The sequence below is a fragment of the Podarcis tiliguerta genome (assembly GCF_965153285.1).
Source record: "Podarcis tiliguerta genome assembly, chromosome: 8".
NCBI lineage: Eukaryota > Metazoa > Chordata > Lepidosauria > Squamata > Lacertidae > Podarcis > Podarcis tiliguerta.
This window is the reverse complement of record NC_139541.1, coordinates 72325531-72337559: the sequence shown is the minus strand read 5'-3', so window position 1 is coordinate 72337559 and position 12029 is coordinate 72325531. Positions and strand designations below refer to the sequence as shown.

At 48.0% G+C, this 12029-nt stretch overlaps 1 long non-coding RNA gene across 1 annotated transcript; it reads right to left on the bottom strand.

The window, feature by feature from the left end:
* Nucleotides 1-2637: 2637 nt before the first annotated feature.
* On the bottom strand, nt 2638-3307 carry LOC310683421. Its single transcript, XR_014514410.1, has 2 exons — nt 2924-3307; nt 2638-2796 (listed from the first exon to the last, which is right to left on the bottom strand). It is a non-coding gene; the product is annotated as an uncharacterized lncRNA (long non-coding RNA).
* Between the last annotated feature and the right edge of the window lie 8722 nt (nt 3308-12029).

Here is a 12029-nt window from a genome sequence, read left to right as displayed (position 1 = left end):
TGAGTTTGCAACATTTGCCAAAAAAAATGACTCTGCAAATGCTTGCTTCAGCTGTCAGATTTCAAAACTCGGAGATTCTAGGCAAATCTGATCTGTGTTTTGCAATTTTATCTCAATGTGCAAATGAACTTGAGACAGGAAAGAGTGGCACTTTGCTCTTTTGAAGGTGACTTAAACTAACGGAGAAAGCAGTTGCTAGATTGGTGGCTGGGAGCGGCCGCTGGTCCTGAAGGGTCTACATCAGCCCCCAGTATGTTTCCAAACACAATTCAAAGAGCTGGTGTTGACTTTTAAGGCCCTAAATGGCTTCGGCCCTGTATACCTGAAGGAGTATCTCATACCTTCCAACATTTCTCCAATGAAAATAGTGATGTCCCATTCCATAATGATAATTTTACTGTTTATACCCCACACATCTTACTGGGTTGCCCCAACCACTCTGGGCAGCTTCCAACATATATAAAAACATAATAAAACATTAAACATTTTTAAAAACTTCCCTATACAGGATTTCCTTCAGCTGGCCCAGGGGTCAGAAAACTCCATACCCTCCAACGTTTCTCCAATGACAACAGGGACATCCTAAGGAAAAGTGGGACATTCTGGGATCAAATCAGAAACTGGGACGGCTTCTCTAATTCAGGGACGTCCCTGGAAAATGGAGGCACTTGAAGGGTCTGGCATCGCTACCCACACCTTTCATCCCAGACAGTGAGGTCCAGCTCTGAGGGCCTTCTTGCATTTGCCTCACTGCGAAGTTAACTGAGGTTACAGGGAACCAGGCAGAAGGCCTTCTCAGTAGTGGCCCCCTGCCTGTGGAACGCCCTCCCATCAGATGCCAAGGAAATAAACAACTATCTGACTTTTAGAAGACATCTGAAGGCAGCCCTGTATAGGGAAGTTTTTTAATGTGTGGTGTTTTATTGTGGTTTTATAACTTGCTGGAAACAGCCCAGCATAGGTGCCAATTCCCTGGGGCCCTGGGTGCCCAAGCACCCACAAAATTCCCCATGGAGGGGCCGGGCACTCACAAATTTCAGTGCCAGGGCCATGCATGGTGAATGGCACCCACGGCCCCAGGCACCCATGGTCACGGGGCCAAGTTGACACTCCTGTAGACCAGAGAGGCTGGGGCAAATCAGTCAGATGGGAGGGGGCATATAACGACTTACTCCCGCTACTGATATGCAAAGTCTCCCTAATGGAAAGAGTGTATACTTGCTGAGATATATGCAGACTGTACACTTCCTGAAGGCTACGTGTGAATAAATGTACCAATGTCCAGGTCAGCTATTTGTGTATACAGGGGCACTTGTTCAATGTAACATGTGAATCGCCTTTCCTATGATTCTTTATAAGGCAGTTTTCTCTGTTTAATCAGAAGTAGAAAATAGAGCCTTAGAAAGGGTTGTTCCAGCTGAGAAGCCAGAAGAAATTTCTTGTTGGACAGGTCTATTTTGAGGAACTTTCCTCCATCTGCAAATTGTAATTTAAGCCAATAATTTAAAAATACGTAGGTGGACTCAATGAAAAGTTGGCCACCGGATTTAGCAGCCTGTGCTTCTCAGATACAATAGCAAAGTGTTGTCGATATCGTTTCCTGCTGGGGCCCTTGCATGTTTTCAGTTTCATGTCCAGCAGACAATCAGGCAAAGTCTCTCCAGCGATGGAGGAGCAACAACTGGAAAAGCTTCACCTGTTGAACTTCTTCTCATAATGCAAAAGTAATCCTTTTGGATAAATTGGTAAGTTGGATAAATTGGTAAGTTGGATAAATTGACTGGGAAGATTAGATATTTAAGAGACCAAAAGTTCACCGAGGACTGGGGAAAATTTGTGGAATATCTGGAAAGTATAAGTGAGGGACAAATAACGCTAGAGGGATTTTAAAAAGCACTGTGAAATGTGAGAAGTATTGTTAAAAGGGAATAGAAAAAGAAAGGTTCAAATAATGACAATACAAACCTAAGAAATGCGTAAATTAATAATGACTACGAATGATTTACGGAAAAGCTGAAGGAAGTCCAAAAAAGAAAGACTTTGTGAAAAATTGGATGTGAAATTATTGTGTGTTTTTGTTGTAAATTAATAAAAATTATTTATAAAAAATAATAAAAAATGCAAAAGTAATCCTGGCAGCCTAAACGTGACATACCATTGAATGCTATGCTGTGCCACATTCCAAATCTCTCTATTGCTGCCATTTAACCATTGCAAGACAAGCAGAAATCCTCCTCTCCCCCCCCCCCCTTTTAAAACAGGACTCCTGTATCACTGCACCTGCCTAACCAGCAGAAATGTAGCTGGCAAAGCTTTTATAATGGCTATCATCAAGAATGAAATTCTGTAGCTTTTCATACCAAAAGTGCTCCAGTTTATTTTTCGTCCTTTCGTTGGGCTGTAATGCAAGTTTGACACTCCAGATGACAATAATAACTCTGGGGAAGCATCGCAGCACAGCTAAAATCATGGAAGGATGTGTGGCCAGCCCAGGATAATCCCACCATTAATGGACCATTATTGGGGCAATGTCGTATTGCAGAATTACACCTCCCCACCCCTACCCCCCCAAATCCCATCCATCTGGTCCTAGTTGGTCAGCTACACTGGCTGACTGCTGGGTAGGATGGTCAGATGTTGCAGAGGGCAGGGCTCTTGCACTTTTTAATAGTTGTGCAGGAGAGGGGATTTCAGCAGGGCGGAACAGGACAGTGTACGGTGCGGAATTTCAGCAGGTGCAGTGATGGGAAAAAGTTTCGTCTCTTGGATTACTGCCTGTTAAGCACAGGAGGAGCCCTGCAAGAGAGAGAATAAAAACTTTGTTCCAGGCAAGTGGAAAAACACATTTTCCGCAGACACCCATTTCTCCAGCAGCACCCAAGAAAGAAAAACAAATGCATCGCTAATCTCTTTAGAGGCTTACCACATTTGGCTAAAACCGCAAATCGGGGACTCTATGTAAGGAATGTGGCATCTCAGGCTTGAGCTTCTGGTCCCCTTCCGCATCTGGGTCAACACAGAGGGGCACCTCACCATCTTCTCTGTGATGCACATTTCTCCCAATCTTTTCTCCAAGGAGCTCGTGGTTTCCCCCCTCCCCGTTTTAATCCCCATTAACAACCCTGTGAGGTAGGTTAGTCTGAGAGGCAGCCCAAAGGCACCCAGGAAGCTTCACTGCCCAGTGGCATAGCACAGGGCCAGTTGCCCCGGGCATGAAATTGTTAGGGGCATAAGATTTCAACACCTGGCGGTGCCTCAATACAGCTGCACGGGCTCCATTGAAAATGGCTTCTCCATGCGAAGCAAAAAGTGGCCTCTCCAGACAACAGAACGACTCTTCTTTTCCTGTCTCTGTGGCTACAATTTCCTGGGTGATGGAGACATTTCCATTAGGCAGCTGAATGGGCATGCATACTCTGTCTGTTTCCCACCCACCCACACCTCCACACAGCCCCGGGCACTGGCAACCCATGCTATGCCACTGGCATGGCCATGTGAGGATTTGAACCCTGGTCTCCCAGGTCCTAGTCTGACGCACTAACCACTAAATCACATTGTCTTCCTCCTCCTCCCAGAAAGTGAAAATACCCAAGCATAAGAGGGTCACTTTCAAATAAATCACATGACATTGTGCAATCCTTCAACAGCCATTGTCACCCAAAAAAGGGCTGTTACAGAATTGCATAACATTTGTACACACTATCTATAGACGCAAATAAGGGGGTGGGGGTGGGAATACTGCAGTTTATTATGCAAAACATCTCACCATCATGGGGAAGACTCCTGGGGGCCAGGGGTCAAATGTCTGCTGATCGAGTACTAAAGGGCAGCTATTTCCAGACTCCTGATCTTCCTTCTTGTGGTTCTTCAGCTTCACACCAGGCAGCCCTTCCAAACAGAGAGCTCCTTCAGTTAACAGCATGTGCAAGGAACCTTTGGCCCGCCAGATGTTGCTGAAGCACACCTCCCATAATCCCTAGTCACTGGCCGTTCTTCCTGGGGCAACATCTGGAGGGCCAATGACTCCCCAAACCTGAGTTAGAGGATTGTTCCTTGACAGTCCCTCAAAGGATGGTCATTTGTCATGGATGCTTTAGTTGAGATTCCTGCATTGCAGGGGGTTGGACTAGATGACCCTCGGGGTCCCTTCCACTTATACAATTCTATGAATCGATGCACTTTTTAATATATAAATGGGGGGGGTGAGGATTTTCTTCTGCAACAAAAAAAGCGCTTCTTCTTCAGCTGAGTAAGATTGTCTTCCATAAACATGGTTTTAACAGTGAGTCCGTAAGTGACTGTCGAGGCCAATTCTGGATCCACACGTCCTTCCGCAGTGGGGACATTGGTTTCCGGGCGGGAGTTGATCACGGTGAGGGTTTGCCAAGCGTGCCTTCCTCTTAGCGCATTTCTCCCTTTCATCCTGAGTTCGAGCGTCTTCAAAGCCCATGACACCTTTGGTAAAGGCTGTTCTCCTATTGGAGCGCTCGTAGGCCAGTGTTTCCCACTTGTCGGTGTGTATAACGAAAAAGGACACAAGCTCTACCTGGAGATGTTAGGAATGCAACCTGGAATCTCCTGCACCAAAAGCAGATGCTCTACCATGTGTGGTTATCTAACTGTGGGGCAGCCCTCCCTTTGGAGTACAGTGGTACCTCAGGTTAAGAACTTAATTCGTTCTGGAGGTCCGTTCTTAACCTGAAACTGTTCTTCACCTGAAGCACCACTTTAGCTAATGGGGCCTCCCGCTGCCACTGCGCAATTTCTGTTCTCATCCTGAGGTAAAGTTCTTAACCTGAGGTACTACTTCAGAGTTAGCGGAGTCTGTAACCTGAAGCGTCTGTAACCTGAGGTACCACTGTATCTGACTTTCCAGGGAGAGACAGCATCTTAAAGCAAGTTGTGCCTCCAGCCAAGAGGACTGGGTCTACATGTCAAAGACCCCTCACTGCCCCCCAGCGGAAAGCACCCTCACTGTGCCCTTGCTTGGGAAGAAGCAGGCTCAGAAAGGGCCACTGCTTTGTTGTTAGGAAGCTTCCTTGCGATGTCAGCAGGGGGCTTGCTACGCCTCTGTTTATCCCTGCATTGAGATCAGTGCCTCCTAGCTGCAGGCCCTCGAGGGCAACAATAGCAGGTTTGCAGAAGACTTCTTGTTTTTCACTTCACCACCCAACATCAGGAAGTATCCGTGGGCAGATCTACACCACGCATTTAAAACACGTGACTTCCCCCAAAGAATCCTGGGAACTGTGGTTTCCCCCTTACAGAGCCACAATACCCAGCACCCTGAACAAACTACACTTCCCAGGATGCTATGGGGCAAGTCACATGCTTTAAATGTACAGTGTGAATCATCAGCTCTGATCATCGGTTTCGGGTTGGCGGAGTAGAAAGTATATTTAGTGGGGGGGGGCAAGTTTTAAATGTTTGAGAAGCAACCATTTCAAGGGCTCAGAAACAGTTACAAAACTAAGGGACTGAGAGGGCTAATTAATTCAGGCAACCTTGTAAAATCCGGTGAAGAATTTTAATAACCAGTCTGAAAAGTTTAATGGTTGAGGTTGTTAGCTTTTACCCCCTGGAAGAGCTCCTGCGCATTTAACAGCTGCTGGACTCAGAAAAGTTTCTAAGAGGTACAACTTGTTCCTACCACTTATCTTCATGCTAGGAAAAAGTCTCCTTCTAAGTGTTTGCTTGCTTGCCTGTTCAGAAGCTATTAACAGCACAGGAGCCCCCTGTGAGGGAAAATTTGGTCACCATGCTTCTCAGATGTCATCACCAAAGGTTGCCAATTTTTTTCCTGGCTGCACTCTTGTGTCTTTAACATGACCAGCAGAAACTTAGTAAGCAAAGCTCCTCCAGCATGAAAGCTAGACTAATCCAGAATGCAGCAGCTAGACTGGTGACTGGTAGCAGCTGCTGGAACCATATAGCACCGGTCCTGAAAGACCTACATTGACTCTCAGTAAGTTTCTGAGCACAATTCCCGGTGGATAGAAGCTTTGCGGCTTGAGGCTTGAGGGAGCATTAACCGTGACTTCCTAGAAAACCTCAGGGATCTGCTTGGGGTATAAGGGTTTAGGCAGTCCCTGAGATATCCTGGACCCAAATTGTTAAGAGCCTTGTAAATTAATACAAGGACCTTGAACCTGGTCTGGTAGCATATGAGCAACGAGTGAAATCTTTTGAGCGCTGGAAGGGATGCGCTGGCGATAGTCTGTCCCCATTGGCAATCTAGCAGCAGTGTTTTGCACCAACTAGAGCCTCCGGATCAGGCCCAAGGGTAAACCCACATTTATGAATCACTTCCTATGATGCATCACAAAATGATTTGCAATGCAATCTATATGTATAAAACAATTATATATATATCAAAGCCACTGAAACAATTGCAAACACACCCCAGTTAAATAAACAGTTACCAGACCCTCCTATTTTCCAGGGACAGTCCCTGATTTACAGAAACCGTCCCGGTTTCTGATTTGACCCCAGAATGTCCCAGTTTTCCTTGGGATGTCTGTATTTTCATTGGAGAAATGTTGGAAGGTATGGAGTTATGTGATTCCCCCCCCCCCCCTCAAGCCAAGGAGATAAGTAACTATAACACCTTGAGAAGACATCTGAAGGCAGTCCTGTAGGGGGGAGTTATTTAATCCTTAATGTTTTATTATGTTTTTATATGCGTTGGAAGCCCCCCAGATATTATGAGCAGGGTATAAATGTTGTTGTTGTTGTTGTTATGGAATCGGGTGTCCTTATTTTCATCGGAGAAATGTTGGAGGGTACAAGTTACTTCCCGGTTGGTTTGGTTGTATCTTTCCAAAATCCAAAGTTGGGAACTGTTTGCCTCATTTGTTAAGCCCGCCCTAGCTGGGCCAAGATAAGCTGCAAAGGCATTTTGAAGGAAACCGAACAAAAGGCCTCTCTCACCTTTCTGGGTAAGCACACAGCCCAGATAAAGAGCTACCAGCTTGTTCACTGGTCTCTCTAGCTTCACAAACTAGAGTGGCTTGATTTGGTTCAGAAAGGGCAGATAAGCTTTATCACTGCCTCATGGCTGCTTTATCAAGCTACAGTTAGGCATGGTTAGAGGCAGGAGGCGGGCGGAAGGGAGGAGGGACATTGTCTGCCCTACACAAGATAGGATACTACTGGGTTTTGCTAGTGGGTCATGTTTCAGTTTCTCCATGCTGCTGACTAAGCAAGCTGGGCTCAATGAAATCCCCTCTTCCACGCAGCTATTCAAGGCGCAGAAACATAGGAAGCCTCCGAATGCTGAATCAAGGCCTTGGTCTAGCCAGCTCAGTGTTGTCTACACCAGTGGTTTTCAACCAGGGAGCCATGGCACCCTGGGCTGCCTTGAGTGATGGTCAGAGGTGCTGCAGGCAAAACTGGCCTCCAGTGGCATAGCGTGGGGGGGTGCAGGGGGGCCGGCCGCACCGGGCGCAACATCTGGGGGGGGGGCACGCTCACACTCACAGCTCTCTGCCCCTACCTGGTTCACTCACTTTCTCTCACTGTAGTGCTGGCTGTGCGAATCAGATCCGAGCCGCCCACTGTGGAGGGGAGGGTGCCAGGCGTGCAGTGCGGTACGGAGAGAGAGCGAGGGACATTCTGGGGGAGGGACAGTGCAGCGGGGGGGGGGGGGGGCGCAAATTACTTGCCTTGCCCCGGGTGCTGACAACCCACACTACGCCACTGCTGGCCTCTTTCTTTCTTTCTTTCTTTCTTTCTTTCTTTCTTTCTTTCTTTCTTTCTTCCCTCCCTCCCTCCCTCCCTCCTCTCTGCTTCCCAAAGGCTTGCCCAGCTGTTTGTTGCAGCAGCTCTGGCTACAAGCTCCCCAGGCAAATAGTACCTCTGGGGCTGGCCAGGGGGCGCTTCCCAAGGCCCCTGTGGGGCAGTGTGAGGAGGCACCTCTCTTGTGGGAAGGGAGGGCAGCTCAGAGACCAGGAGTGGCAGCAGCAGCTGGCCAGAGGACTCCCAAGGAGAGGGGAGAAGAGAGGAGGGAAGACTCCACAAGAGAGGGTGTTTTCAAAAAAGGGCGAGAGTCTGCCAGCTCTGCAGGCAAGGGGTGACATAACTGGGCTCCTGAGCCCCACATGGGTGCCAGGGAAAGAAGGTACTTGGTCTAAGGAGCCGTGGACTCAAAAAAGTTTGAAAACCTCTGGTCTACACCGATTGGCAGCAGCTCTCCAGGAATGAAGACTGCTGTCTCCCCTCCTAGCCATACCTGGAGACGTCAGGAACTAAGCCTAGAATCTTTCTGCATGCAATGTGGATGCTTTTTGCTGGTTCAGATCAACCCATGTTAAGCAAGCTAGCTGTGCTGCAATCTCCTCTTCTGCACAACAATTGAAGTCAGCTGGCCACCTTGCAATGAGTCAGACCCTTTGCAGAATGGTAGAGTTGCAAGAGACCCCTGAGGGTCATCTAGACCAACCCCCTGCAATGCAGGGATCTCAACAAAAGCATCCGTGGCAGATGGCCACCCAACCTCTGCTTAAAAACCTCCAAGGAAGGAGAGTCAGTCCACCACCTCCCAAGGGAGACCGTTCCAGGGTCAAACAGCTCTTTCCGTCAGAAACCTTCTTCCTGATGTTTAGACAGGCACAAGCTCTGCAGAATTTTAGTCTGGTGTCTTTTCCCTCAGCGCTTCCAGGGGACGGTGGGGATTGAACCAGGATTGCGGGGACATCCTGCACACAAAGCGGATGCTCTAACCAGTGAGCTACAGGAAGGGTGCTCTCTTTTCTAGCACCTGCCCACCATTGCTATTGTCTGCAACATGTCTCCTTGAATGGGACTAGCTGCATGCAAAGAGAATCCTGCACCAAGAAAACCCCAGTTGGTGCAGTCATTGACGGTGCTACAAATAGAGTCCCTTCTATTTCTGAAGTTCGTGAATGAATGAGAATACGGAAGCCACAGGCCACTTGCACACCTATAGAGCAATAGCACCCCCTGGTGGCTTTAGGAGAGAACTGCAGCTAAAGGAATTCGGGATGATTCCTTAGGGCTTAGGACCGTCTTAGTTTCTGACGCTACGGGATGCGAACGCTAACATTTTCCTCGAGGGGAAAATTTCACGCAGTGCAAAGGAGCACAGCCAGCAGCACTGTGCGAAGCTTGTTGCTGCCGTTTGTCTTTTATTAGATCGGAATATATGCTGAGCCTTTGCCGAAGAGGTTGCATCATTTGGGACTGTCTAGTTTCCAGAAAAGGAGAGCTAAGAGGTGACATAGAATCATACAGTTGGAAGGGACCCCAAAGGTCATCGAGCCCAACCCCACTGTAATGCATTGCAGCGTATCATTTTATGGCATGGTGAAAGTGAATAGAGAGCCCTCTCTCTCTCTCTCATACAACTCTAGAACTCAGGGGCATTGAATGAAGCTGAACGTTGCAAGATTCGGGACAGATAAAAGCAAGCGCTTCTTCATGCAGTGCAGAGTTAAACTGTGGAACTCACTGCCACAGGAGGCAGTGACTGCAACCAACATGGATGGCTTTAACTAGACAAATTCATAGCGGTTAAAGCTCTCAGTGGCTACTTGCCACAATCACTATGTTCTGCCTCCACAGTCAAGAGGCAGTAATTCTTCTGCATACCCATTGCTGAACAGGAGGGGAGAATGCTCTTTCCTTATCCCCTGCTTGCATGGTCCCCACAGGCCACTGTTTTGCAGCTGTGAGAACCGAATGCTGGACAGGCTTGTCCATTGGCCTGATCCAGCAGTCTCTTTTATTGTGGTTGTGCTCATAACTCAGTGAGGTGGCTTAGAGGCAGCGACTGGCCCAAGGTGAGCTTCACGGCTGAGATTGGAGATTTGAACCCTAGGCTCCCACCACCAATGACACATTGGCTCCCAGTTGTGCATATGTGTGCAGAAAAGGCACGTGGGGTGCAACCCTAGAGCAAAACGGTGCAAGTTGTGTTACTTTCACATACAAAATGTTCTGGACTGGTTATGGCAGCCCTGATTACAGTAGGATCAGCCTTTGCTAATTGGAGTACAGCTGTCTTGCCAAATGCAAGACGGCTCTTTTAAAATTAGATTCAGAAGCAATACAAATTCAAGTGGGTGAGAAGATTTCAGATTTTATTATGAACAGCAAGTAAAATATACATTACCAAGCAGCACTTCAATCTGCCACAGGGAAGCCCTGGAGATGTGGTGAGGTGACCACCAGGTGGCCTTCTTTTGCACAGCTCTGTTGTCAACAGCCGGTGTGCGAATTCCCAGCTCCTATATTAAAAACTAGCTGTTTTATAGATGCTGGTCCCTGTTGGTGCTGAGCTAAAAGGTAAAGGGACCCCTGACCATTAGGTCCAGTCGTGGCTGACTCTGGGGTTGTGGCGCTCATCTCGCTTTATTGGCTGAGGGAGCTGGCGTGCAGCTTCCGGGTCATGTGGCCAGCATTACTAAGCTGCTTCTGGCGAACCAGAGCAGTGCACGGAAATGCCGTTTACGTTCCCACTGGAGTGGTACCTATTTATCTACATGCACTTTGACGTGCTTTCGAACTGCTAGGTTGGCAGGAGCAGGGACTGAGCAACAGGAGCTCACCCCGTCACGGGGATTCAAACTGCCAGCCTTCTGATCAGCAAGTCCTAGGCTCTGTGATTTAACCCACAGCGCCACCCACGTCCCTGGGGCCGAGCTACTCTACATCAAAGACAAAAAGCCAGGCCACACATCAAAGACCCTTTTTCAAGGGATAGAGAAAGCAATAAAACATAGATGACCAGAATCAGGAAGAGATAACCAGACCGGAAGAGTTGGCCATGTCAGATCACTATCTCCTCAAAATTACAATAATTATCCCTTACAGGCTCCCGTCATTCCCAGCCAACACATACTTCCTAGGGCTCATGGGAGTTGTAGTCCAAACCATCTGGAGGAAGACCAGGTTGGTGCACGCTGTGGCAGACACAACACTGAAACCTTCAGCTGAGGTTTTTTCTCTAGCAGGAGGGCAAACAGAGTGCAAGGAATTATTAGCATGGAGAAGGAAAATCCCAAAGAGGAGGATTCCCTCCATTTCCTTTATGTAAGAAACATGTGGTCAGCTTTGTTTGGCCAGCAATTGTGGAATGGAGCCTGTTCCCACCGCCCCCCAGCTGCTAATGGGCTACAACCGATATTTTAAGACCCACCCTAATTTTTTTTTTATTAAAGGATTTTCATAGTTAACAAGGGTACATCCGGCGTCTCTGTTTTCAGAGGATGGAGCCATTTCTACAGGTCGGCTATATTCGGTGTGAGACACCTGCTGCCAGAGACTTTTGTTTTAACTGGCTTGAACGCTGTCTTTCTAAATCGCTGTAACCTGTGTTGGGACCTCATGGTGAAGACCAGTTAAGAAATCCGATGGAAGAATAGCAGCTCCTTCCATCACCCCTGAGGAGTTAGCTGGCTGGGGCTGATTCCCAGAGGTTGTGCGACACACAAGTGGAGGGCCATGGGATCCTGTTGCCCCCTGGGATATGGCTCTGGCCACTCAAAAAGGCCATTGCAGAGCTAGGAAATATGTAGAACAGAACAGGGAGGCAGATAAGCTTTGCTAGATGAAAAGGCTATAAAGTGCTCCCTTGCTTCAAACTTGGATAGAGTAAAAAGTGTATGGGTTGGGATCTGTCTAAAGTGCACCATTGGGAAACCGCTGAAGTGTCACAGCACCTGCTGTGGCTGTAGAGACTGATACAGGAGAGACATGATTTGTTGCAGCTGGGGCAGAGGGAGGCATCCAGATTCGCTGTGGTGTTTCTTCTCTCTGAGCTCCTCCCAGTGGCCGTTCCTCCTCTGGTCATTGCTGCGGATGCACAACCTGACTGCCTGTCTCCAGGCCATGTGATGTAACCCAGCAAGATCTGGAGGGGACAAAGCTGTCTGTTTTAGAATGGAAACACTTCCTTATTTGCTTTGTTTTGAACGTTCCTTTTTCGGGTGCCTGTGTATAATGGCAACACCTCCATCATCATCATCATCCCCCTCCCTGCCCAAACCACAGACACATCATTAGCCTCC